Here is a 27,781-nt window from a genome sequence, read left to right on the forward strand (position 1 = left end):
CAGAGGAGCACTTTTAGTAATAGACCAAGAGAGGTGTGCTGCTCCAAAAAGCGCCTATATGAGGTCATTTTTACCCTTGGCCATTAAGCTCTATAATGAGTCAACCTGTAGCCAAGGAAGTGATGACCCCCTTTTTTTAGACTGTGATAATTTATTTTTTATTCTTTCTACTTTTCTTCTAATATTTATATCTGTGCACTACTCTGACACTGTAGTTTCTTTTGGGATCAATAAAATATCTATCTATATCAAGAGACTTTCATATATTTTGTGACTTATAAATAGAATAGATTATGGGCATTTCTAAAACTGGAGCCTATTACCTGGCTATGGCATATATTGGTAATTATAATGAGAGAAAACAGTTTGACTGGGGTGTTGTGGGGTGTTACAATTCTTAATCATCTGAAAGTCAGCCATAACCTGTAGAGGCAATATCCACTTCCTTCTTGATAAAGGCTGCATGATTGGTAGGTATAAGGATTGTGGACAACAAACCCACTTCCAAGAGGCACTTTATCCCATGAGATATTACAAATAAGAGTGAGCTTAAAGGAAACCGAGTAACTAAAAGAGGAAGATGATCAGATCCAGTTTCAGGATTCTTATCATATATGATGTGAAATTTTTGCAGCAATAATACAGTGCAAAGATATAATATTACTATAAATTACAAATTAAATAAAAAGAATAAATCAATAGTGATCATGGATTGTTCTTAAATCTGATGGCAGAGGAGAAGTAATAGCTTCTGAATCATTGAGTGTGTCTCCTCAGGCTCCGCATCTCCTCCCTGATGGTAGCATTGAGAAGAGGGCCTGTCCGGGATAATGAAGGTCCTTAATGAGGAATGCTGCCTTCTTAAGACACCACCTCTTGAGATGTCTTAGAATATTGAAAGGTCTAGATAGCATCCATATCGATGTAGAGAGGATATTTTCTATAGTGGGGACCAGAGGGCACAGCCTCAGAATAGAGGAACGTCCCTTTAGTACAGAGATGAGGAGGAATTTCTTTAGTCAAAGGGTAGTGAAGCTGTGAAATTCATTGCCACAGAAGGAAGGTAGGTTCTTGGTAGGTAAGGGTGTCATAGGGTACGCAAAGAAGGTAGGAGAATGGGATTGAGAGGGTAATAAATCAGCCATGATGGTGGAGTAGAGTCAATGCCCTAATTCTGCCTTATGTCATATGGTCTATGGTAGAGCTGGCTGAGTCATCAGTGCTTTGCAGCTTCTTGTGACCCTGTGCTTTAGAGCTTCCGTGTGAGGTAGTGATGCAACCAGTCAGAATGATCTCTGCCATACATCTGTAAAAAAATTTCAAGAGTTTTTCGTGACATGCTAAATGGGTTGGGCTTGGGATAAATCCTCAGAGTTGTTAACGTCAGGAAACTTAAAGCGGCTCACCCTTACCATCACTGACCTCTCAATGAAGACTTGTGCGAGTTCTTCTGACTTCCCATTCATAAGTCCACAACTAATTCCTTGGTCTTGCTGATATTGAGTGTGTGTTTTCTGTTGTTGCACCACTCATCCATCTAATCTATCTCATTCACTCCTGTATGCCTCCTCGTTGCCATCTGAGATGTTACCAACCACTGTGGTGACATCTGAGCCAAGCTTAGCGACATAGTCATGAGTAAAGAGCAGTGGGCTAAGCATGCATCCTTGATTGCATGCCATGTGGGTAAGCAATTTGACATTTTTTGATTCAACCCCACCCAATCCCATTCCCAGCCTGAATATGCCAAACAACATAGATTCATAGTGCAAATATGGCATTTCCTTCATTTCAAAATGGCTGAACACTGTTGATTTTATTTGGAACTGCTGGCCACGGCTACCAAAGCTTGGCTCACTGCACTTGAGAGTATCCAGTGCATAATGAGTTTCTATTCAAATAGATTTGATTTCTTCATAATATTCTTATTGGTCCATTTGGGATTAATTTCAACTTTATTGCATATGCAATAGTAATAGAAATCACTTTTCCTTTGATACCCTGAGTGAGTGATTTGCAGTGAGTCTCTCACCTCCTGATATCCCAAATTCTTTCTCCCTTCTAGAAGATGAAAATCGGGAGTGTGATGGAATACTTGTTACTCCCTGGATGAGTATACCTCCAATAATGGTGAAGAAGCTCAATACCAAGAAAGACAAAATGGCCTGCTTGATTGTTATTCCTTTCACCATGCAAAACTTTCATTCCCTTCAGCATCAGTGCAGTTTGTACCATCAAGGTCAAGTGCAATGTAGTTGCTCTTTAAATCTTTAAATTCCACCATCAAGGTCAAGTGCAGCAGGAACCACCACCACTTGCAATTTCCCCCTCCAGGCTGAATGTCATTCTGACTTGGAAATGTATCAGTAGTCCTTCATCACCACTGGATCCATGTCCCAGAACTCCCTTCCCAGCAGCGCTGTTGTAATCCTTACCAGAAAGATGACTGGAGTTCAACAAGTTCAGCAATGCTCAGGTCAATTTTGTTAAAGACAGTTTGGAATGTATAATAAATACCTGGTTTATCATTCACAATCAAATCCTGAAAAATGAATTAGTTTAAAAAAATTGAGCAGCTACAGCAAACTAACTAACAGAGTCTTATCACTACAAAGTTGTTGTAAAAACAGCAGTTTGAAAATTGGACTGGACTAAATCAACAGATTTGTCATTTAAGTTGATTAATTAAATGTGACTGTATTATGTTGCAGATGAGCACTTCTCATTGGGTAGGCTAGCAAATATATGTCCACACAGCAGAAAATTGTCAGCTGTGCCATTAATGAAAGTTGGAACAGTTTGGAAAAGGTTATCAATAGTGCATCTGTTTATCTATTTTGTCTTTTGCGATGCCAAGTTGAGTTGCAGAAGATTTACATATGTTATAAACTAAAGGTTACAATAGAATCCTTCTTTTGTATGTGACATTACAATTCTTTTCTAGAACTCCATTGCTTGTTCTTTTGATAAAACAGTTAATCAGTATTGGTGGTAACAGATCCAATTCCTGCTCTCTGTTTGGATTGGTAACTTCGGTATTATTAAGTTGCTCCAATTGCTTTTAAGCACGTGCACTAGAAAAATATTAGTTATTGTTTCAGGTTTGAATTGCTATTCAGACTTCCGACAGACAAGTACAATGTTGAAACTAAACAGAGTTGAACACAAGCGTACATTCTGTGATTAATCTCCCAGGATGAGGGAATTCATCTGCAAAGAAACATGGATTAGAAAAGTAGGGAATGGAGAATATTCATCAAAAGGAATATTTTTTAATATGGATGCATCAATTTTCCAAGTTACCACTGACAGGACTTTTTTTCACATATCAGAAACATAGACATAATATACTTGCAGAACCATCCTTTAGAGAACATTTTCTGATGCTGTGCAGAATATAGGATATCATAGAAGTACTGAAACATTAGTAATGTTAGTTTCTTTACATTTCAATTTAATTTGGTGTTTGTCTAGTGTATCACAGTTTCATCTTTTCTATTGACTTTTCTGAATCCCATGGATGTCACTATTTGTTTTACAATGGTTTGTACATTTTTGGATTCTCAGCTTAAGTATCTTAAATTGCAGGCACAAGTCCATTTTAGCTTTTACCAGACATTGAGATCTACATCAATATTTTGATGGTGTCTGCATGTCTGAGATTGTCTGTTTCATCTATTCCAACACAAAATATTATTCAATGGTGATTGAGTCTGGTTCACAGTAGATGTTGTTTCAAGTGCTCTTCGGTTCCAAATTAGTATTGAGTTCCTTCCAGGATGGAGGTAAAGATACTTGAAACAACTTGTACTTAGCCATTATGTTTGAATTAGGGAAGTCATTGTTGCTCTCAATATTGAGCATTATGATTACATTTTGTTCTCTCCTTCTGGAGTGTGTCAGGTATATTATACTGGTAGCTTTGTAAGCTCAGCAGGTTTCCCTTGCTTCAGATGCTGATGACAGCACGTACGTTACTTTGTGAGCACCACATCCATGCCAGTATAGGAAGTTATCCACACCATCACAGGAATCTGATGGTTGGGGAGTGATAACTGTTCCTGAAAGAGCTGGTGTGGGAACTAATCCTCCTGTACCTCCTTCCCTAATGGCAGAGGTGAGAAGAGAGCATAGCTGGACGTTTGGGGCCGTTGAGGTAGAAGAGATGTTCCTTGACCTGGACATTGAGCTGGTGGGCAGCCACTGACAGACTGGTCAATGCCAACTGGTGTTCTCCTGGCAACAGTCAGTGATGTTTGATCCTTCAATTTAATCTATAAAATTTAACTGTGAGCCCAGAATAATAAGGATTAATGGTGGCTGAGAACAGTTGTGGTGCATTGAGGAGACCCCAAAGCTATGCTACAGTTCATGAGATGGCTTTTGGGATGCCTTCTCCAAATTTGACTTCCTGTGCTATTGAACCTCATCAGATACAGCACACAGGTCCTCAGTGCCTAGCTGCTGGTAATCATCCTTATGTCACTGTAATCTAATAGGAAAGATCACCTCAGCCACTTCACTGAAACAGCACATTTTCCCTCAACTCCATCTGTTCCCTTGCAAATGACTGGATGTACCCTCTGTCAGTTTGTACAGTTCCTCATCAATTCCATGTTGGAATGAGTTCTAGAGACACTCAGCACCACTCCATTAAGAAGTATGGATGGCCTATAAGTAGATCTAACACCTTATGACACTGATTTGTACCGGCTTCCCTGGGCACCACTCTGAGGTGCATAAACACTTGCTATGTTCTGCAGTTATGTAAACTAACAGGCAGTATAATATCACCCCTAAAAGTAACTGCCATTCATTGATATCCCATCACAATTCATATACATCCATCCTGAAGAACAATGTAGTTTAAATCTCAACATTTCTAATTGGCTATTTCATGAGATTTTTGGGGGGGTCTCGTTTCATAAAGGAATTCACAGAATCCAACATTTCCCAGACAGCCTTGCTTGGCATGAAACAATGAAGTGGGTGGATAAAGTCAATTCTGATTAATTGTGGCATCAGTTAATTGGGGTAATGGCTTGTGTGGGACAATTCCTAAAGAACAAAAACATTGAGAAAATAGCCAGGATTCCCTTCATTTATTCAGGACACTAGGCTATTTATTTGGGACAGGAAAATGTCGCTGAACAGTTTCTAACTAGTGTCAGTCACATGCACTTGAGTGACTGTTAGGTGCTATACCATGCTTAGAGTGAACCATTTTTAATCCATGTAGTGGCACAGTAATGTAACGGTTAGCACAACACTTTACAGTACAGGCAACTTGGGTTCAATTCTCGCCACTGCCTGTAAGGTGTTCATACATGACTAAGTGGGTTTCCTGTGACTGGGTTTCCTCCCACTGTCCAATGACGTACTATTTGGTGGGTTAATTGGTCATCGTAAATTGTCCTGTAATTAGGCTAGGATTAAATCAGGGGATTGATGGTCAAAGGCATATCCATCAAAGGGCCAGAAGGGCTTATTCCGTGCTGTTTCTCAATAAAAAAAATCAATAGCATCAATTGCATGTGTTTGTGTTCAAATAAGCACTGATTTTTGTTACTGATATTTGGTAAGAAATAAGCAGTCAGACAATTCAGATCTGTTTTGCTCACTGCAGTTTCAAGCATTCAGGCTTGGAGATGCCAGAAATGGCCGGGAGTAGAAATGAAACTATTTCACTCCTTCAACACATTAGGAATGACAAAGAGCTTGAAGGTATCAACAATCATCTTGAGTTTTACAGTGAAGTGAAGATTTGGATTTGCCATCATTCAAAGCTTTGTATGAAGACAGTCTATTATCTGCACTAAGTGTCGGCTGATTTTCATTTACAGTCAATCAAAAGAACATGGCAACTTACACTCCTTTGTCAATAACTGTAAGGAACTAATACAGAGTTTTATAGTACTGTAGTGATATTGGTAGCATTCTATTTTATTCTGTATTTTGATTAAATACGTAATTTGTTACTCAGTTAAATGTTACTTTATCTTTTTATACCTTTTTAAATATTTCCATGAAACTTCTGCTAATTGTGGCAGCAACTTAATTGGGCCTAAATGTACCGATCCCAATCTGTCCCAACTAACTGGAATCAACTGTACTGGAACTATGGTTATAATGGATACAATGCTTTGGCTAAATTTGAGGGATTTTTTCTCAAGAGCTGCAAATTAGGAAGATTGTGTCCAACTATCTATCCTGAGTTCCTATCCACTTAATGGATATGTCTGGGTTTTGGACACTCACTAATTCAGTGAAGTTTTGAATTTTTTTGTACTTGGTTGAAATATTAATGCTTTCTCCTTTGAGAAAAATGGTGATTTCCTTTGTGCACTAAATTTTCTGATGGGAATGTCCTATCCGTTTGGATATTTTGCTTTTCTCGGGTTTTGGGCATACTGTGGTGTAATTCTCGGCTATATCCCTTCTGTGTCAGTGATCAAAATTGTAGTTCATTTTTTAAATCTTTACTATTCATATTATTGCCATTTCTTTCAGGGGTGCAGTTGATTTTCTAATATTTGGCTAGGAAACTAATTTCTGCTCTTCTATTAATCTTTCTTTTAGAGATTCAAACTGATACAAAGCAGTAAATATAGAGATCAGATAACCCAAGCATCTGAAGATACACTGGCCAGAGACACTCAAACACACATAGACTCTGCAAATGCTGCCAAATCTCGGAACTTCACAAATTAATACATACTTCAAGTGGAAACATTTTAAAACGATTTCTTAGTACAGATATAAAGTTCAAGCTTTGATCTTCACATTAGTAACATGAAATAAATTTTAAAAGAGCCATTTTCATCCTTGAGCGAGTGAGAATTACAGGATATACAACCTATAAATGTCTGATGTGTTCGGCTCACTTTACGAAATCTGTCTTACATTGGATGCTTGCTGGAAGTTCAGACAATGAAAAATCTTCACTGTTTTGTGATTTTTGATGTTGCCGCCTCTGATTTCTTCTTCCTCTGAGTTGATGTTTGATTTTATTTTGTGCATATGATCTTCTTTATCATCCCCCTCAGCATTTTCCTTCTCATCTGAAAGGCAGCTGCCAATTGGATCACATAACTCTGAAGAGTGATTCATACTGCAATGAAGAAACAATATGGAGTTGTTAAGAGTAAATAATAGATTGGACTTTATAAATAAAACATTAGCAGTCATTCTTGTAAATTGTCACATACCGCATTAATTTTCATCTAATTTAATTGTGGCCATTTACAGCCAAAAGTGGCCCAAATGGGTCTTATAGCAAGCGTTGATAAAGTGAAAGATAGACAGACCCTTAAACTGAGCTTCATTCAGTTTGATGCTGATTTGTCAAAGGCAGAGAGAGACTTTGACAATTTTTACTGTGTTTTCTCTCCTTTCTAGTTATCATTGTCATTCTGAAGATTAGTGTACTGATAAGCAGGTACATAGCTTCTACTCTTCACTGCACTTTCCAACCAAGCAAGGCTCAACAATTAGAATCTGCAAAGATATGATCCTCATTCAGCATACAAAACAGCTCAGAGAGTGTAAGGACTTTAAGACAGTAAGGGTATAGTTGCACAAAATGCTGGTGGAACACAGCAGGCCAGGCAGCATCTGTAGGAAGAAGCACTGTCGACGTTTCGGGCCGAGACCCTTCGTCAAGACTAACTGAAATAAAAGATAGTAAGAGATTTGAAAGTGGGAGGGGGAGGGGGAAATCCAAAATGACAGGAGAAGACCCACCCCCTCTGGACTTCTCCTATCATTTCGGATTTCCCCTTCCCCCTCCTACTTTCAAATCTCTTACCATCTTTTATTTCAGTTAGTCCTGACGAAGGGTCTTGGCCCGAAACGTCGACAGTGCTTCTTCCTACAGATGCTACCTGGCCTGCTGCATTCCACCAGCATTTTGTGTGTGTTGCTTGAATTTCCAGCATCTGCAGATTTCCTTGTGAAGGCTATAATTAAGTGACTGATGATTAAATGGTTGGCCACAGAGAAACTCCACTCTTGGCAGACGAAGTGGAGGTGATCAACAAAGCAGATCCCAGTTTACATCAGGCCTCACCAATGTAGTGGAGACCACATTGGGAGCACCAGGTACAGTAGACGACCCCGACAGATTCACAGGTGTAGTGTTGCCTCACCTGGAAGGATTGTTGGGGACCCTGAATAGAGGTGAGAGAGGAGATGAGTGGGCAGGTTTAGCATTTATTTATTTTGATCAATTTAGCAATACAGCATGGAGTAAGCACTCTGGGTCTTCGAAACATGCTGCCTCAGCAATCCCACAACCCCATTTAACCCTAAGCTAATGACAGGGCACTTTACAATGACTCAATAACCTAAACAAAGACCATATTAGGAAACTAGAGCACCCTGGGAACATCCACAGCTTTCACAGGGACGACGTACAGAGACTCCCTACAGAACAGCCCCGGAATTGAACACTGAACTTTGGAATACCCTAGGCTGTAATAGAATTGCACTGGTAACTGCTGTACTAACCATGCTGCTTGCAGGGATATATGCCACAAGAGAGATGGTGGGGGGGGAGTGCACAAGGGAATCACAGAGGGATCCCTGTAGAAAGTAGAGAGCGGGGAAGGTAAAACGTGTTGGTAGTAGGATCCCATTGAAGATGGCAGAAGTTGTGGAAAATGATGTGTTGAAGCCAGAGGCTCATGGGATGTTGGATGATGACAAGAGAAACTATATCCCTGCTAATGTGGCGGGAAGATGAGATGAGGAATGGTGTCCAGGTAATGAAGGAGATGCAGGTGAGCTTGGAAGAAGGGAGACCACATTCTTTGAAGAAGGAGTTCATCTCTGATGTCGTGGAAAGGAAAGCCTCATCCTGGGAACAGATGGGGTGAAGGAACTGAGAAAAGGGAATAGCATTTTTACAGGATTCGGGGTGGGAAGAGGTACAGTCAAGATAGCCGTGGGACTCCTGACAAATTCATTGTGCAGCTACTTTCATGAGTCAATTGAAATTAAAAGCAGCTTCCAGCTCCTATAAAAGTTTAATCTGTCTAGCCTACTGACAGTGCTTTGTTATTACTTGTTTTAGGGAAGCTTTTGATAAACCTCCTTAGTGTTTTCCCAAATACTGCCAAGAGCCTTGTCTCTTAAGAGCAGATATATGTTCTAAGTAGCACAGAGAACATAGAGACATTTTTCAAAGAAAGGTTTCTTGGAAGGAAAGTAGTATATTGGCAAACAACTGGTTTCAAAGCAGTGTGGTTTTGGAATGTGTTTCATCTTTAGCTCCTTCTCTTGTCGCCTACCCTGTGAAGTGTAAATCAATGTAATTTTTCCACTATTTAGTGGTGAAAGAAAGCTGAAGAGCCTGGTGGACAGAGAATGCCAGGAATATATGGGGAGGGTGTGGCACTGCATGCTTCTTCTGTTTGATCAAGGAGCGGACTTAATACCACAATTGATGCTTCAGACTCTCAGCTCATTGAGCATTCGGCGTGATTTAAACATATTCCAAGAGAGCCTTTCATCTCTCAGCCTTTAGCCTACTCTCGTCACGCCTCCCTGTTTTAATGAAATAGTGTTTTTAGTTTAAGAAAAATTTATTCACATACAAAATGCTCTGGCTTCAAGCTAATTGGCCTTGATAAAAGGATTTTGTTTCTTGAAGTCCTTTGCCTGTGAACCAGGACAAATGCTACTAATTGAATTCTAAAGTGGCTCTGCATTAAGAAGGATTTTCTGTCAAAGTATAATATTCACCCTCTTTAGAATCAGCATGATTTTTATACTGAGTATTTACTGTATTCTTGGTAGACTTTTCTAGCTGTGATTGGTTTAAAAGCTTTCAGAACAAGAGTAGCAGTTTTTAATTTCCAGTAATGTTGAAAAATGTCAATGGACATGGATACAGACCTATGTCTTCTACATTATCAACATACACCTTCTAGCTTGTCCTCCTTCCCCTCCCCCACTTCTTATTCTGGTGATTTCCCCCATTCCTTTCTAGTCCTGATGAAGGGTCTCAGGTTGAAATGCCATTTCCATAGATGCTGCCCAACCTGCTAAGTTCCTCCAGCATTTTGTATGGATTGCTCTGGATTTCCAGCATCTGCTTTCCCATCCTCTTAACCTGAAAGGTGCTGAGCCTTTTTCAATCCTGAATGACTTGCTAGACAAGTTAGAACTGTTAATTGTGAACCAACATTGGTGTGAGACTGGAGTCTAATTACCTTCTAATAATGCCATTTTGTAAACTGGGTTGAAATTTTCAAACCACCCTGTTGGCAAATATAATAATTTTCTGTGAATTACTAATCTGGAAGCATGTTCATCACAATACCATTTCCAGAAAATACGCTAGTCTGTCTGAGAAATTATTATTTTTGCCTGTATGGAAATTGTAATTTGGGATCAATGCACTGATGGTTTATTTCATGGTGATATGCAGTGTATTCCCATGTTATGCTGTTTCCAAGCAAAGAAGGCAGCTCAGGCCTACATCAATGTTAGTCCATTATTGTTCTCCTTCAAACATTTACATTGTTGTCTGCTAAAGGTGATATTACAGTTCATTGTTTTTCTTACAAGATTAATAGATCTTTGACATTGTACAAATAAACTTTAATAAATTTTGGGCAAGTGACATTTTTCAAGACAGTGATTTCAGTGTCTCAGAATTAAATCTTTTGGTTGTCTGTGATTACATTTAGATAGTGCAATAAGTATTCAAGACAACTTTCAAGTCTGGCTCAACTTTTTTCTAGTTTCTGTTATTCAAACAACTGTATCCCTTTCAGGAAGTTGTAAAAGAAATGTTTGCCAGATGGTGCTAAATGATTTAAAATCTTAATTCTTTTCAAATGGTAACGATTCCAGAGAGCAAGAATTCTGAGCAAACAGCTCTGGTGGGTAAATCACTCGGTGGGTAAATGCACTATCCCACTGGGTGACATAGAGCACCAACTGTTCAAGAATTATCCTGAGCTCAATTCGCTTTACACTTCTGACTGTGTGACGAAGCACAGCTCCGATGCTGCCTTCAATTATGCTGACAACACCACATCAAAGGAGGTCATATAGGAGGGAAATTGAAAACCTGCTGAGTTTGGCTGAGTGGTGCCACAACATCTTACTCAATGTCAGCAAGCCCAAGGAGCTGGTTATTGACCTCAAGAAGAGGAAGCCATGAGCCAATTGTCACTGGAGGATCCAAGTTGGAGAGGGCCATCAATTTTAAATTCGTCTGTGTTATCATTTCAGAAGACCTGTACTGGGCCCAGCTCTAAGTAGAATTACAAAGAAAGGATAGCAGTGTCTCTAGTTTGCATGGATTCGGCATGACATCTAAAGCTTTTGAAAAACTTCTATAGCATTGGTGGAGAGCATATTGACTGGTTGCAGCCTGGTATGGAAACACCAATGCCCCTGAACAGAAAACTCCACAAAAAGTGGGGGATACGGTCCAGTCTATCATGGGTAAAGCCCTCCACACCATTGAACACATCTACATGGAGAGCTGTCACAGGAAAGCAGCATCCATCATCAAGGACACCCACCACATGGGCTCATGCTCTGTTTTCATTGCTGCAATCAGGAAGAAGTTACAGGAGCCTCGAGACTCAGACCACCAGGTTCAGGAACAGTTAATACCCCTCAACTATCAGGTTCTTGAGCCAAAGGGGATAACTTCACAGAACTTCTCTTGCCCCATTCCTGAGTTGTTCCCACAATCTATGGACTCATGTTCTCGATATGTATTGCTTATTTATTTATTATTCTTATTATTACTATTAATTTCTTTTTGTATTTGCACAATTTGCTATCTTTTGTAAACTGATCACCCGGTTGATGCAGTCTTCCATGAATTTTATAATGGCTCTTGGAGTTAGTACGCCCACAAGGAAAAAAAGTTGATTCATTGCTCAAGAAGTATAGCAAGGACTGACCACAGTGAGCCTGACTAAGCTGCTGCTGTGAACTCGGAAGGAAAAAACTACCATTGCTTGGATAGTCAAGACCCAATCAGGAATAGTTCTCATGGTTTTGTGCATGGGAGGTCATGTCTGGTGAATCTTATGGCATTTTTCCAGAAAGGTAACTAAGGGGATAGATGAAGATAAGGCAGTGGAAGTTGCTTATATGGATTTTAGTAAGGCATTTGACAATGTCCTACATGGCAGACTGGTCTGAAAAGTTAGATTGTATGAAATTGAGGGCGAGCTAGTAAGGTGGATTAAAATTGTCTTGGTGATAGGAAAAGCAGAAGGTGATGGTTGAAGTTGATTCTCTGACTGGAGGCCTTTGACTACTGGGGTTCCCCAAGTTTTAGTGTTGGGACCTCTGTTATTCATGATTTATGTAAATGATTTGTTTGTGAATGTACATGACAAGGTTATCAAGTTTCCTGATGATATTAAATGTCTCATTAATAGGTTACAAGGAATTACAAAGAGATCTTGATCAGTTAGGAAGATAACCTAAAGATTGGCAAATGGTTTTTGACTTGGATAAGTATGAGGCAATGTGTTTTGGACATTTAACTATGTGAAACTCCTTTTTACTGGGCATCTCAAGAGATGTGGTTCATTAGCCCCTTTCTAACACTCACGGGACTCAGCGGTGAGAAAACCACCTTTCTCAGACTCCATACATCTCGGGTTGGTATGACTTGGGTCCCACCAAAACTGGGGAGTTAGGATGTCTCGGCCACTCAAACCTGATCCGTGCAAATACAGTGTAAATACTGCCCCCATGCAATTAACCATCGGCAAGAAATAGTAGATCATACCCTGCATACAATTATAAAGAAAGTATGTTTATGAATGTCAACTTAACCAAACTGTTGTTAACGAAGAAAGAAAAAGAAAGAAAAAATGCAGTGGTGCCCATCATAATTAAAACAGTGCACAAGGTCGGAGCTCAGATCTTCCAAGAGCCGACTCCCATTCACCGGTCACCGGTAGAATTTCCCATCCTGGACTCCACTGAATTGCGCATTTCAGTTGGATCAAATCCATCTCCTGCTGAAAAAGACCTCAGCCCCCCTCAGTGTCCATCGCAAAATCGATTCACCCAGCTTTCTCTGGAACTTTCTCCCAATTTCACCATCCTAATTGGCTGGCTCGATATTCCTAAGCTGAAGATCACAACCCTTTATCTTTAATGGTAACCCAAACACTACCAGCAGAACACACTGCTCCCACAGAAAGCCGTTAAGTGAACTACCCTACATATTAGCAGTAAAATCCAAACCAGGGCTTTACATATGTATAAGTAAAACTGATTTTGTTAAGAAGATTTGAAATTATAGTTAATCAATTTAAAACAGTTTTTTAAAAAGTGAAGTGGAAAAAAATTAAACAAAACGCTGATCCTGAACTACTTGTTTAATGAAGTTTATGACTGTATCCCAGTGAAAGGGTTACTGCTTAGCTGGTGTGAAGCAGAGGGGCCAGATGGAATGTGACTGTGAATCCAGCCCTGTAGTGGAGAATGACTTGGTGCTAAGTGAAGGAAAGAGAATTCAGATGTAGAAGACATGCAAAACATCAGAGCATTGACAGTGAGGATCTACTGTCCAGATCTGAAGCTAATCCAGCTGGTGCTTCATATCCATAGAAAACAATTTATCTTATACTTTTCATTTAGTTCCCCTTCTTAACGACGGTCATTTGCTTGTTGAAAACTAAGGTACTAGAAGAATTCATACTCCTATTACCACTTTCTGTTCGTCTATCCAGACAATGATATCTTAAATGTTGTCACAAGATCTGAGTTTGCACAGAGCTGCTGCTTTTTTTCAGAGGTACAGCAACAGTCATTTCCTATGTTTCTTCTGAAGATGTAAGTCATACTGTAGATGTGGAACTTTCTCTGAAAATAATGGGCCATAACCTAATGGGAGTAAAAGTTGACACCTTCACATGATGCATTATATTAAGGGTCTTAAAGAAATTATTGCAAACTGCTTTTCCAAAGGTTCCTGGATCCTCAAAACTAAAAATGTAAAACTCCTCTTTGAGAAAGAATTAGGATAGTAAATATGAAAGAAAACTATTAGCACATTTGTTCATTGGGAAAATGCTCAAATCCATAAATAACAATGCAGTGAAAAGACATTTACAAAATCATAAAACACTCAAGCAGGGTTAACTAGTTTGATAAATGGAAAATAGTAAATACAAATCTAAGAGAATTTTTTGAGGAAATAACTGATTAGATGATTACAGGGAAACTGGTAACTGGTGTATTTTGATTTTTTAAATAGCATTCCATTGTGATTAAATTGTAATGTACATAAAAAGCTCCTGGCATAGGGTAATGGTATGGATAGAAGATTGGTTAACTAATCAAAAACAGTCAGTGAAAATGGGTCATTTTCAGGTTGTTCAAGTTTATTGTCATTTGATTATATGTATATACAACCAAATGAAGCAACTTTCCTGCAAACCACAGTGCAGCCACACAACACATCTCTCAAACAACACAAAACCAAAATATTATACTATAAATAAGTTACTAAAATATAATTCAAAGTGCAGCACTGGTAAACGGTAAACAGCTCACTGTCCTAGTGACGAGACCTCGGTGGTGGCAAAGTACTCATGAGGCTCACAGCCTAAGGAAGGAAGATGTTACCCAGTCCACCAGCCCTAGTCCTGGTGCACCTGAACCTCCTTCCTGGTGACGGTGGCTCAAAGAGATTTTGGGATGGGTGTTAGGGATCCTCAACAATGTTTTGGGTCCCTTGTCTGCAACTCTCCTGGTAAATGTCATAAACAGGGGTTAGGGAGATATCGATGATCCACTCAGCAGTTTTTACTGTCCTCTATGGAGTTGCAGTCCAATGAATTGTAACTTTTGTATCACACAATGATGCAGCCTGACAGGACACTCTCAATGGTTCACCTATAGAAACGTGTTAGAATGGACGCCTGGCAGACAAAGGACCTGTGCCTTCCTGAAGTGCACAATAATCTCTTCTGTTTTGTCCAGGTTGAGACTCAAGTTGTTGTTCTCACACCATTTGATGAGCCTCTCTGCCTCCTCTCTGTTTGCTGAGTCGTCATTGTTACTGCTGAGGCCAACCACTGTAGTATCATCAGTGAACTTGATGATGTGGTTTGAGCTGGATCTGGCAGTGCGGTCAAGAGTGAGCAGCAGTCTGAGCACATAGCCCTGGGGAGTACTAGTGCTCAGTGCGTTGGACTATAGTGCCTACTTTACCCGGTGAGTGCTGTTGTGCTGTGGGCAGTTGATATTAATGACTGAAGCAGTGTCTGAGTACATTGCAGCCAAGTTTGCTAAAGGCATAAATTTGGTTAGGACAGCAAGAAGTAGGGTGGGGAAAAGGGTTTTCAAGAGATATGCATAGATAGGTTAAAGGGGGGAAACTGACAAAATATACAGTCATAGAATCTTTGAGTATCTCAGTATGGAGGAAGACCACTCAGCCCAAATCATCTGCAATGACATTTTTCTATATTAATCCCATCTCCCAGTACTTTGCCCATAGCCTTCTATGCCTAGGTGGTTGATGTGCTCATCTAGACACTTCTTTAATGATGTCAGTGATGCAGCTTCAGCCACTCTCTCAGGTGGTGTATTCCAAATACTTGTCTCACTCTGGGTGAATTGGGGACCCCTTTATATTCCCTCCAAATTCCTTACCTATTACTCTAAATCTGAGTCCTCCAAGTTTCTCTGACTCTGATATGCAGAAAAGTTTTCAGCTGTCTACCCTATCTATACCATTCATCATTTTATTGTTCCCAGAAAGCGGTTCATATTGTGATTTTCAATCAATAGGGGGTGCATAATGTGCCTATGTGTCAAGAAACAAAAACAGAAACATAAATACGAGAAAATCTGCAGATGCTGCAAATCCAAGCAGCACACACAAAATGCTGGAGGAACTCAGCAGGCCTGGCAGCATCTATGGAAAAGAGTTCAGTTGACGTTTCCGGCCAAGACCTTTCACCAGGACAGGAGAAAAAAACACTTGGAGTAGATTTAAAAGAAACACAAGATGATAGGTGAAACCAGGAGGTGAAGTAAAGAGCTGGGAAGTTGATTGGTGAAAGAGATACAGGGCTGGAGAAGGGGGAATCTAATAGGAGAGGACAGAAGACCATGGAAGAAAGAAACTGGGGGAAGAGCACCAAATGGAGGCGATGGGCAAGCAAGGAGATAAGGAGAGAGAGGGCAAAAGGGATGGTGGAGTGGGGGCAATTATTGGAAGTTTGAGAAATTGCTGTTCATGCCATCAGGTTGGAGGCTACTCAGATGGAGTGTGGCCTCATCGCGACAGTAGAGGAAGCTGTGGATTGACATGTTGGAATGGGAAGTGGAATTAAAATGGATGGCTGCAGGGAGATCCCTTTTCTTCCGGCAGACGAAGAGTAGTGCTCAGAGAAGCAGTTTCCCACTCTACATTGGGGCTCACCGATATACAGGAGGCTGCACTGGACACAGTATATGACCCCAATGGACTCACAAGTGAAGTGTTGCCTCACCCGGTAGGATTGTTTGGGGTCCTGAATTTTAGTGAGGCAGGTGTAGCACTTGTTCCGCTTGCAAAGATAAGTGTCAGGAGGGAGAATAAACATTCTGGATACGATTGTTTATTTACTTTTCCTCTACATAAATTTAGTGAGAGCAATTTTTATTCTGTATCTCAAATTTTCGAGTGGTGATCTGTGAATTCCATAAGGGTGAATTTCCATAGCTCAATAACTTTCAGCTGAACCTCAATTATGTCTCCTTTTTACCTCCTCCGCATATCTAACTGACTCTACCCACTTCTGCACCCTATTAAATGAGAAATTAGAGATTATACACTTTGTTAGGAAAAATTTAAAAAGTTGTGAAGTGTTTTAATGGGAGATTGCAGAAAGCTGTTGTATAAGAGTGAGGGAGGCATTCTCAAATCTGAAACTCAGGAAGTATTTGGAAGAAACACCAACAAAATGTTGGAGGTTGACAGCAAATGAGGTCAGGGGAATAAACAGTCCACTTTTCTGTCTAAGAACCTTTATCAGGACTGGAAAGAAACATGGCAGAAGCCATAATAAGAAGTAGGGTAGGAGGAAGAGGGGAAGGATAATGTGCAGTCAGTTGCAAAGTCACAGAGTATCAAAATAAGAAATCTTTCCGAAGAGCACTATGTCTTGGTGGGGTTTGTTGTACCTTTAAACTTAACAAGCATGCAGAGAGATTCTTTATCTTTACACCACTGGGAAATGATTTATGCCTGCCCATGGAATTGAGAGAAATTTGCTTTAGCACTTGATGGTATTGGGTTTGTTGTCCATGAAGTTCTGAAGTCAAATGAAGATCTTAGGCACCCCCCCCCCCCCAACAATCCGATCATAGATAGCTATATCCTCACTAAAGGGCTGTTATACCATAGCCACCTACACTTCATAGGTTACATCATTTCCCTGTTTACTCTCCGCTGAGAGCTTAGCTGTCAACACCTGTTCTTTAAGCAGTGGTCTCCCTTCCCTACCAAAGAGGAGATACTTCCAGCTAATTAAGTAGTTCTAAACATGGTTCATTTATTTTTAGTGATACACATTTAAATTTAGATAAAATTCTTTAAAGCTCAGAGGGTTTCTATCTTATAAAAGTTTTCCAAATTTCAACCATTTTCTAAAACACAAGGGATTTCCAAAACACAGGTACAGTTCCTAGAAGCTAGAAAAAGACATATCAACGAGTTGTATTCAAATGAATCATCTCTCACAGAAATCAAAGGCAGAGGAATCTAGTTACCCCAACTTTCTGCCATTCTTATTGTTCGTTAACTATTCTTAACAAGCCTGACCACTCTGTGGTCAAAGTTTTGCTACTTGGTGACTTCACACGCATGCGATATTTTCCAGATTCCTTTTCTGGGAAATTCAAACAAATGGTCTAAAAACTCCTGAGGATAGAAATCCCAGACACCCAAAAATAATGCTGTGAGGGCTGACTCTCTGAGTACACTGATCTCCCAACAAATTGATAGATCAACTATTTGATGTGCAAAGTGATAGTATCAGTCTGGTTTTCAAGCTTCCTTGGGCTAAATAACTTATTAGACAGTATTGTCTCGTTCAGTGCAGTTCCAATTAACATAAACCCACTGACTTATACCACATGTCTTGAGCAGCTGGCACTGTGCTGTGGGCCAACAGCCTGTGCTATCTGAACAGTGTTGTTTGTTTGCAAAGCTGTCCTTTTAACTTAATGGTTAAGAAGGCATACAGTGTATTGGCCTTCATTAATCGTGGATTTGAATTTAGGAGCCAAGAGGTAATATTGCAGCTATATAGGATCCTGGTCAGACACGACTTGGAGTACTGTGCTCAGTTCTGGTTGTTTCACTACAAGAAGGATGTGGAAGCCATAGAAAGTGTGCAGAGGAGATTTACAAGGATGTTGCCTGGATTGGGGAGCATGCCTTATGAAAGCAGGTTGAGTGAACTCGGTCTTTTCTCCTTGGAGCGATGGAGGATAAGAGGTGACCTGATAGAGATGTATAAGATGATGAGAGGCATTGATCTTGTGGATAGTCAGAGGCTTTTTCCCAGGGCTGAAATGGTTGCCACAAGAGGACACAGGTTTAGGGTGCTGGGGAGCTGGTACAGAGGAGATGTCAGGGGTAAGATTTTTGTTCAGAGAGTGGTGAGTCCGTGGAATGGGCTGCCGGCAATGGTGGTGGTGGCGGATATGATAGGGCCTTTTAAGAGACTTTTGGATAGGTATGTGGAGCTTAGAAAAACAGAGGGCTATGGGTAAGCCTAATAATTTCTACATGTTCAACACAAATTTGTGAGCTGAAGGGCCTGTATTGTGCTGTGGGTTTTCTATGTTTCGATGTTTCTAACTTCAGACTGATTATTGCTTGCAATTTACGTTAAGAATTAAAGAATAGTTCTCGTTTACAACAAGAAGCTGAACAAAGAGTATTAGTAGAGAGTTTAACTCTTTGACCCTGCTTTGTTAGAAAGCTAAGCTTGGCAAAAAATCCTCTCCATCCCCCTGGACTCTGGACAGTGAATATCCATCACAAGGACTGTGTGGATACAATAGACAATAGACAATAGGTGCAGAAGTAGACCATTCAGCCCTTCGAGCCTGCACCGCCATTTTGAGATGGCTGATCAACTACTATCAATACCCGGTTCCTGCCTTGTCCCCATATCCCTTGATTCCCCTATCCATAAGATACCTATCTAGCTCTTTCTTGAAAGCATCCGGAGAATTGGCCTCCACTACCTTCCGAGGCAGTGCATTCAAAACCCCCACAACTCTCCGGGAGAAGAAGTTTTTCCTTAACGCTGTCCTAAATGACCTACCCCTTATTCTCAAACCATGCCCCTGGTACTGGACTCTCCCAGCATCTGGAACATATTTCCTGCCTCTATCTTGTCCAATCCCTTAATAATCTTATATGTTTCAATCAGATCCCCTCTCAATCTCCTTAATTCCAGCGTGTACAAGCCCAGTCTCTCTAACCTCTCTGTGTAAGATGGTCCTGACATCCCAGGAATTAACCTTGTGAATCTACGCTGCACTTCCTCTACAGCCAGGATGTCCTTCCTTAACCCTGGAGACCAAAACTGTACACAATACTCCAGGTGTGGTCTCACCAGGTCTCTGTACAAATGCAAGAGGATTTCCTTGCTCTTGTACTCAATTCCCTTTGTAATAAAGGCCAACATTCCATTAGCCTTCTTCACTGCCTGCTGCACTTGCTCATTCACCTTCAGTAACTGATGAACAAGGACTCCTACATCTCTTTGTATTTCTCCCTTACCTAACTCTACACCGTTCAGATAATAATCTGCCTTCCTGTTCTTACTCCCAAAGTGGATAACCTCACACTTATTCACATTAAACGTAATCTGCCAAGTATCTGCCCACTCACCCAGCCTATCCAAGTCACCCTGAATTCTCCTAACATCCTCATCACTTGTCACAATGCCACCCAGCTTAGTATCATCAGCAAATTTGCTGATGTTATTTTCAATGCCTTCATCTAAATCGTTGATGTAAATTGTAAACAGCTGTGGTCCCAATACCGAGCCCTGTGGCACCCCACTGGTCACCACCTGCCATTCCGAGAAACACCCATTCACCGCTATCCTTTGCTTTCTATCTGCCAACCAGTTTTCTATCCATGTCAATGTCTTCCCCCCAATGCCCTGAGCATTGATTTTACCCACCAATTTCCTATGTGGGACCTTATCAAATGCCTTCTGAAAATCGAGATACACTACATCCACTGGATCTCCCCCGTCTAACTTCCTGGTTACATCCTCGAAAAACTCCCAACAGTTTAGTCAAGCATGATTTACCCTTGGTAAATCCGTGCTGGCTTGGCCCAATCCTGTAACTGCTATCTAGATATGCCACTATTTCATCCTTAATAATGGACTGTAGCATCTTCCCCACCACCGATGTCAGGCTGACAGGTCGATAGTTCTGTTTTCTCCCTCCCTCCTTTCTTAAAAAGTGGGATAACATTAGCCATTCTCCAATCCTCAGGAACTGATCCTGAATCTAATGAACATTGGAAAATGATTACCAAAGCATCCGCAATTTCCAGGGCCACCTCCTTTAGTACCCTAGGATGCAGACCATCTGGACCTGGGAATTTGTCAGCCGTCAGTCCCATCAGTCTTCTCATCACCGTTTCCTTCCTAATGTCAATCTGTTACATTTCCTCTGTTACCCTATGTCCTTGGCCCATCCATACATCTGGGAGATTGCTTGTGTCTTCCTTAGTGAAAACAGATCTAAAGTACTCATTAAATTTCACTGAGTAATGATCAGTGTTAGGTCAATGTGAATCAGCAAAGTGTTGAGATGCAGTGAAATTTGAATACAGCTTTTAAAACAAAACATTTCTGACTCAAAGTTACAACTATTTCCTTGGAGGAGCAGCAAGTAACTGAGCTATGGTTAAGCCATTTAGCTCATGTGACAGGATATCTCAAGTATGTTCCTCATGAGTCCTCACAAGACGTAGAATCTAGACTTGAAATGTTGGCCATCCTCTTCAGATGCTGCTTGACCCATTGGGTCCTTCCAGCAGTTTATTTTTAGTAATAATAAAGAAACTTCGGAGAATTTCAGTACATGAAGCGTATTGAAAAGTTGATAAAATGTGACCAATTTGAAAACTGACCAAAATAGACTCCGAACAAGGAAGCTTCCTGGAAGAACACTCGTATGAATCAGGATCACAGACCAATCCTATAGAATTGTATCAGTAGCATATCTTCCAGTCATTCCTTTCAGTCACTCTGGGACAATATACAGTAATCTTTGTTGTCTAAGAGTTAATGAAATATATATTTGCACAAGGCAGAAAATATATCATTGACCTTATTCCATTGTTATCACATAGTTTTCTTTGTCAGCAGATTTAACTGAAAATGCAATTGGATCATAGTCTGCTGCTGTAATCCATCCACTTAAACGTTCAATGTTTTGTGCAATTAGAGATGCTCTTCTGCAAACCACTGATGTAACACTTGGTTATTTGAGTTTTAAAGTCCTTTTAGCTTGAACCAGTCCAGTCATTCTCCTCTGACCTCTCCCATTAACAGGGTGTTTTTACCCACAAAACTGGCACTCACTGGATGTTGTTTGTTTCTCACACCATTCTCTGTAAAGTTTCTGAAATACTCAACCACCCTGCCAGGTACCAACATACATTCCACAGTCAACGTCACTTAGGTCACATCTTTTCCCTGTTCTGATGTTCAGGCTGAACAACAACTGAACCTCTTAACCATGTCTGCAAGCTTTTATACATTGAGTTGGTTCCATATGATTGGATGATTAAATATTTGCATTAATGAGCAAGGGTACAGATGTACCTAATAAAGTGGCCACTATATATTACTCATACAGCAAAGTTTCAAGCTTTAATCGTATTATGCTGTCATTGGCTAAAATAATGGAAATTAGTGAACACTTTGGATATGGTAGCTTTAAAACTTTGTGTTCAGTTGTGAGCATCTTTATTTAGTTAAACAGCAATTAGTTTTTGCAGGAGACCATATTGCAATTAAAAAATGCAAAATCAGAATCAGGTTTAGCCTGTCTTTTATATGACATGAAATTTGTTATTTTGCAGCAACAATACCACACAATGATAAAAAAATTACAAAATAAATTAAAAGTGCAAAAAAAGGAATAATGAGGTAGCATTCATGGGGTCCCAGAAATCTGATAACGGAAGGAAAGAAGCTGTTCCTAAATTACTGCATAGGGGTCTTCATGCATCTGTACCATCTCCCCAATAGTATTGAAAATAAGAGGGCATGTCCTGTGTGGTAAGGGTCCTTAATGATGGGTGTTGCCTTTTTGAGCTACCATATCTTGAAGGTGTTCTTGATGGTGGGGAAGATTGTGCCCAATGTGGAACTGGCTCAGCCTCTTGCAGTATCTTTCTGTTATTCTTTGAAAATGTGAAAGCCATAAAAGGCTTTTTCACTCATTAGGGAGTATGTTATCAAAGGCACACACTCACCATATAGGTCTTGCTAAAATCAGTGATGGCCATAGCATATTTATTATGATCCAAGGATGAATCCATTTAACCAATTCAAAGCAGTCCTGTAAACACTCCTCTACTTCCCTTGACCAAACCTTCAGAGTCCTTGCCTCTGGTGCTGTGTTCTTCGAACTCTGCCTATATTTTGAGTGTGGAAGTATATCTAGGTATGGTGTGGGACAGCATGGTAAGCATTCTCAATGGTGGTGATAGACTGTTTTGGCCGTAGTCTAGATTGAAAGAAGTAAAATGAACTGCTGCTTCACCTGAATAAATCCTGGATGCTGGAAAGGGAAGAGGTGAAAATTCAAGTTGTATGACTCTTGCTGAGTGTTTCAAGCATCTTATATTTTAATTGGACATTTCCAGTAGCAGGTGATGAAGACTCGGCCAAGATGTAATGGTGGTACCCTTGAAGAATCTACTGGGACTTAGATATTCACCCGATTCAGAAATAGCTTAGGTGAAGGGTAGAAAGACACATCCTCATGTTTGTCAATATCATAAAAGCAGACCACATTCTAAGTAGCATGAATGGTTTCAATAAATTACACTGACATGTGAATATATCACGCTAATGGATAACCAAAGTGAAGTCAGAGAATAGTAATTAATGCAAAGACAATTATTAGTTTTTGAGGTTTTTTTAAACAAAAGGCACAAGAAGATACTACATATAGAGTTATGCCCAACAAATATTCGTGATGTCATTAAACTTTGGAACTACATTGGGAGAGTCTACACCAGTTACCATTTTTCCGCTCAGAGGCTTGACTAACATACTCCAGGGACATGTAAATGATTAAGAATTACTTCTGAATTTTAGGGATACTATTCAAATTTCTATGTTATCCTTTCAGCTGATGCTGTGCTTCATTCGTACAGCTCTTGACACCAACTATTAAGGACCTGTATTTGTACTAGGATTGAGCCAGAATGAAATTGTTTCACGCAATAACATCCCACTTGATTGGTAGTTGTTTTAAATTTGACAATAGACAGTTCTTATTGGAAGGACATTAAGCTTGTAATAGATGAGCTTTAGAGCAACCCGTGCAAATGAAGCAATTTTGGTAACCCCAGAGTCCATCCACCTACTTGACAATGTGTGAATGGGATGAGAAGAATTGGACAAAAACTCTATAGAGAGAGAAATAAGCTGAAACATTCTGCTTTACTTGTAAGTACAGAATCCTACCAGGAGGGATTATCTCCTTAACCCCGAATGCAGAGAGGATGGACGAGATAGCAGCTATACTGGTTTTCAAGTGAAAGATTCAATCGGATGAAATTTACAAGGCATTTTCAAGAACAGGAGGCATCTGGAAATTGACCTGTTTACCTCTCCCACTAGCATCAAATCCCGAGGCACTACTCAGGGAAGTCCAATGGTGTTTCCTTTTCCTGGACACGAAAATATTTGCATACATTTCCTCACTTTCATTTTCTCCTAATCCCATGTGTAGATCAAAAGAGATAAGTATACAAAGCCGGTGTTATACTAGCAAGCTCTTTTTGGCTCCACAAACCATGTTTCTCAGACAAGTAGCAGCAGAAATCCCCTTTTTCCAGTTGGGATTTCCTTCTCTCGAGATCAGGTATTGGGAGGGGACATCCAATATTGCAATCAAATTGGTCAACGCGGGTAATAGCACAGTAATTGATAGACTATCCTTGGACTTCCAAATTTGACACTAGATAGCTGAATAAACAACTAAGAATACCGATTAGAAAAGACTAAATATGTAATTTGATAAAATGCTAATGCTATGATAATTCACAACTTTATAATATTTCAATTCTTTCAGCTTGTGTGATATTTGTTTAAAAGCATTTGTTGCTAGGTTTATGTAAGATTTATAATACTTATTCCCAGACACTTCATTAGGAGAGTCTGCATCTTTTATTTAAACTCTTAGAAAGTTGGACCCAATTTCCCCATTGGAAATACAAATTGCTTTTGTTGTAGTTAATGTACAATTAAGGTAAAGGATCTTTCTCATTGTCTCTTTACTACAGAGTTTGGAAAGCTATCCACAGTGGCAAATCAGGAGTTGAAGGTTGATGTAGGCTAGGCTAGGTTCACCATAGATGTGTCAGCCTACCAAGCTTATTGAAATGGTTGTAATACGCTTGCAAGCATCCTTAGAGGAGTCCATGCCAATGAAACAATTTTGGTAACTCCAGGACCCCTCCACCCTCTTGAAGTTGTGTGAACAGAGGAAAGAAAGGTGTACACATCTAAACTAATACTCCTTTTGCTCAGATCTTACCAGTCATCCTGCCTATATTGGCCCAGAGGCATCCACTTGGGAGGAGGCAGTTAACTTGCGCATTCACCAGGTAAAAGAGTGAGCACAAGGGGTGAGATGTAAATCAGAGGAATGTTTGTCTTTAAGTAAGGATCCCAAGGGTTCCCTCTCACATTTCAGGAGTAAGTTGTGGGAAAACTTTCCAAGCACATGAATGATGGCAAAATGAAAGGAGTCCACAATGCAGATCTGAGCAAGTACTTTCAGGAGCTAAGCATACACCAGAAAAGATTACTGGTCAGGAGACTTTAAAGGCAAGAGGTACAAATATGTACTCCTAAGGTTGTAGTGAACATTGTTGCAATATGATGGAACCAAATCTTTGTAAATAGTGAACCAAAACCTCACATGCTTAGTGAGAAATCTATGGAATAGAAAGAGCAGAGCTTTTAATAATCTATACATGGGGATTGACTTGAAGTAAATGCAAACAAATGAATTAAATCTTTATATTGCACACAAAGTTCCAGAGGAACTCAGCAAGTCAGGTGGTAACTGTGGAAGTGAGTAAACAGTTGATATTTTGGGCCAAGACCGTTCATCAGGACCATCACTCAGTCCCAGTGAAAGGCCTTGACCTGAAATGATTGTTCCCCTCCATAGATGCTAACTGGCTTGCTCAGTTCCTCTAGTATTTTGAGTGTTGCTCAGGATTTCCAGCACCTGCAGAATTTCTTGTGCTTATATAATATGTTTCAATTAAAGACCATTGTCTATTTTCAAATTCTGCTAAGTTTTGATACCTTTTTCAGTGCAATAAATTTGTCAAGGATGATATGTTGTTGCTAATTGAAATGACCGAAGATTATATGCAACAGACTTTGAGGTATTTCACCAAGAGTTGGTCAGATCATTAAAGGCTTATGCGAGTTAAATTTCTATTCAAATATTAGATTAAATCTAGCATTTTTCTTCCACTGACAGCAAAAAGCCTCTTTTAAACTTTCATTTTCAAACAATTTTTTGATGTACAGGCCAATATGAATAGACACTTGAAAGGCAAAACGTTGTTCCTGTCATGGCATGCATAAGTAAGAAGTCTGGTGTTTGATTCCATAAAATCTTTCAATAGGATTCTAAATATTTGTACATGTTGGTGGTAACATCCCTTTAAGATTCAAAATCATTCTTTTCAGATATGAATGGTGCTTGATTGATGAGAAAAATGCAGAATAACAAAGCAGTCTGCTTTTTCATTCAATCCCAAAGGTAGGATTTCTTCAGTCTTTTGACTTAAATTTGGAAATGAACTAGCTTGCATCCACATTATGGCCTACTACATCCTACACTTCAAGGAAGCCATTCATATCAAACTAACTTTTTCAGATATGAGCATTGTTGTTTGTGGTCAAACAAATCAATCAATTTACAACAGCTGAATAATTTGTCTTGAGATATTATCTGTTGGCATAGAATGCTGGCTAGGAAACCCGGTGCAATTTCTATTTTTCTTGGACGGAGTCATAAGAATTGGTGCATTCATTTGAACCTGAAGGAGGAGCTGGGTTTACTATTGGATTTTAATGTTGCGGTCTTTCAGTGCAGCACTGAACTGAAGGGTCAGCCTAAGATCATAGGTATGATAACCAATTTTAACATTCTATAGAGTAGTTCAACAAGTGAATAAATCTTTTAGAGTAATATAGCTACCTGTGCAATTCATGATTATGTGCAAAACTACTTGTTTCTCACACAGAGTTGCATGTTTTCTTTATCAGGAATCACTCAATAGCTTTTGTGAATTGAAGTATTCTCCTCCTCCTTTTCAAATCTTTTTACTATTTTGGGATATATACTGAAGCTGCTACTTCTCAGCATCGTTGACTTGGGTTCAGTCTAGATCTCTGGTCCTCTCTGTGGAGTTTGCATTTTCTCCTATGACTGTGTGGGTTTCCTCTTGATGCTCAGCTTTCCTCCAGCATTCCAATAACATGAAAGTTGATGGATTCATTGGCCACTATAAATTGTCCCTTATGTATAAGGGAGTGATAGAATCTGGGGGAGCTAATGTAATAATAATATTAGAAAGTTTTTGACAAGAACCGGCCAATCAGCCCAACAAAGCTTGCTAAATTCCTGTTCACATAGAGTGTTGAAATATCTTCACACAGAGAGTGGTGGGTGCATGGAATGGGCTGCTGGTGACAGTGGTAGAGGAGGATGCAATAGGGTCTTTTAAGAGATTCAGATGGGGCGTGGAGCTTCAAAAAAATAGAGGACTATGTGGTAGGGAAATTCTAGGCACTTTCTAGAGTAGGTTACATGGTCGGCATATCATTGTGGGCAGAAGGGCCTGTAAAATGCTGTGGATTATGTTCTATATTCTTTCAAGTTTAGATGTGAACGTCTGTAAGGAACTAGTCTCAACTACACAACTAGTTAGTTTGTTCCATGTGTCAACAACTCTGTGTAATGAAAAGCTTCCTGATGTTAGTTTGAAATGTCCCTTTAACGGGTCTCCACCTGTGGTCCTGTATCCTTGATGACAGATTAGTTTTGAAGTAGCAGCTGCCATCCATTTTACTTACACCCTTAATGGTCTTGAACACTTCCAACATGTCTCCTCTTATTCTACTACTTAGGCTAAAAAGATTTAATTCTTTCGATCTTTTCTTCATAGCTCATTCCCTGCAGACCTGGAATGAGTCTAGTCACTCTTCTCTGGACTCTCTCCAGCGCCTTCACATCCCTCACACAATATAGAGATCAAAATTGTACAGTATTCAAGGTGTGACCTCATAAGTGGTTTATGCAGTTTAAGGAGAACATTTCTTGACTTGAACTCCACTGAGTGCATTATATAGCCCAATATTCTATTAGCCTGTGCATTGTCTGGACGTTGATAGTGATGAGTGTACCAGGATGCCTAAATCCTTCTTATACAGTGCATTTTCTAACTCAAGAACCCCCCCATTATATATTTATATCT

General features: G+C 39.8%; 1 protein-coding gene and 1 long non-coding RNA gene across 5 annotated transcripts in view; one reads left to right on the forward strand and one right to left on the reverse strand.

Annotated features, from left to right (window-relative positions):
- Nucleotides 1-27,781, forward strand: part of LOC132401920 (metalloprotease TIKI2-like) — a 423,581-nt gene that overhangs the window by 299,362 nt on the left and 96,438 nt on the right. The window lies entirely within an intron of this gene.
- The window catches only part of LOC132401922 (uncharacterized), a 32,168-nt gene continuing 11,407 nt past the window's right edge, over nt 7,021-27,781 (reverse strand). Inside the window, exon 3 of the long non-coding RNA XR_009514748.1 lies at nt 7,021-7,111. This is a non-coding gene — a long non-coding RNA (uncharacterized LOC132401922). The remainder of the gene's footprint in view (nt 7,112-27,781) is intronic.

This window comes from Hypanus sabinus, chromosome 11 (assembly GCF_030144855.1).
Source record: "Hypanus sabinus isolate sHypSab1 chromosome 11, sHypSab1.hap1, whole genome shotgun sequence".
NCBI classification, from domain to species: domain Eukaryota; kingdom Metazoa; phylum Chordata; class Chondrichthyes; order Myliobatiformes; family Dasyatidae; genus Hypanus; species Hypanus sabinus.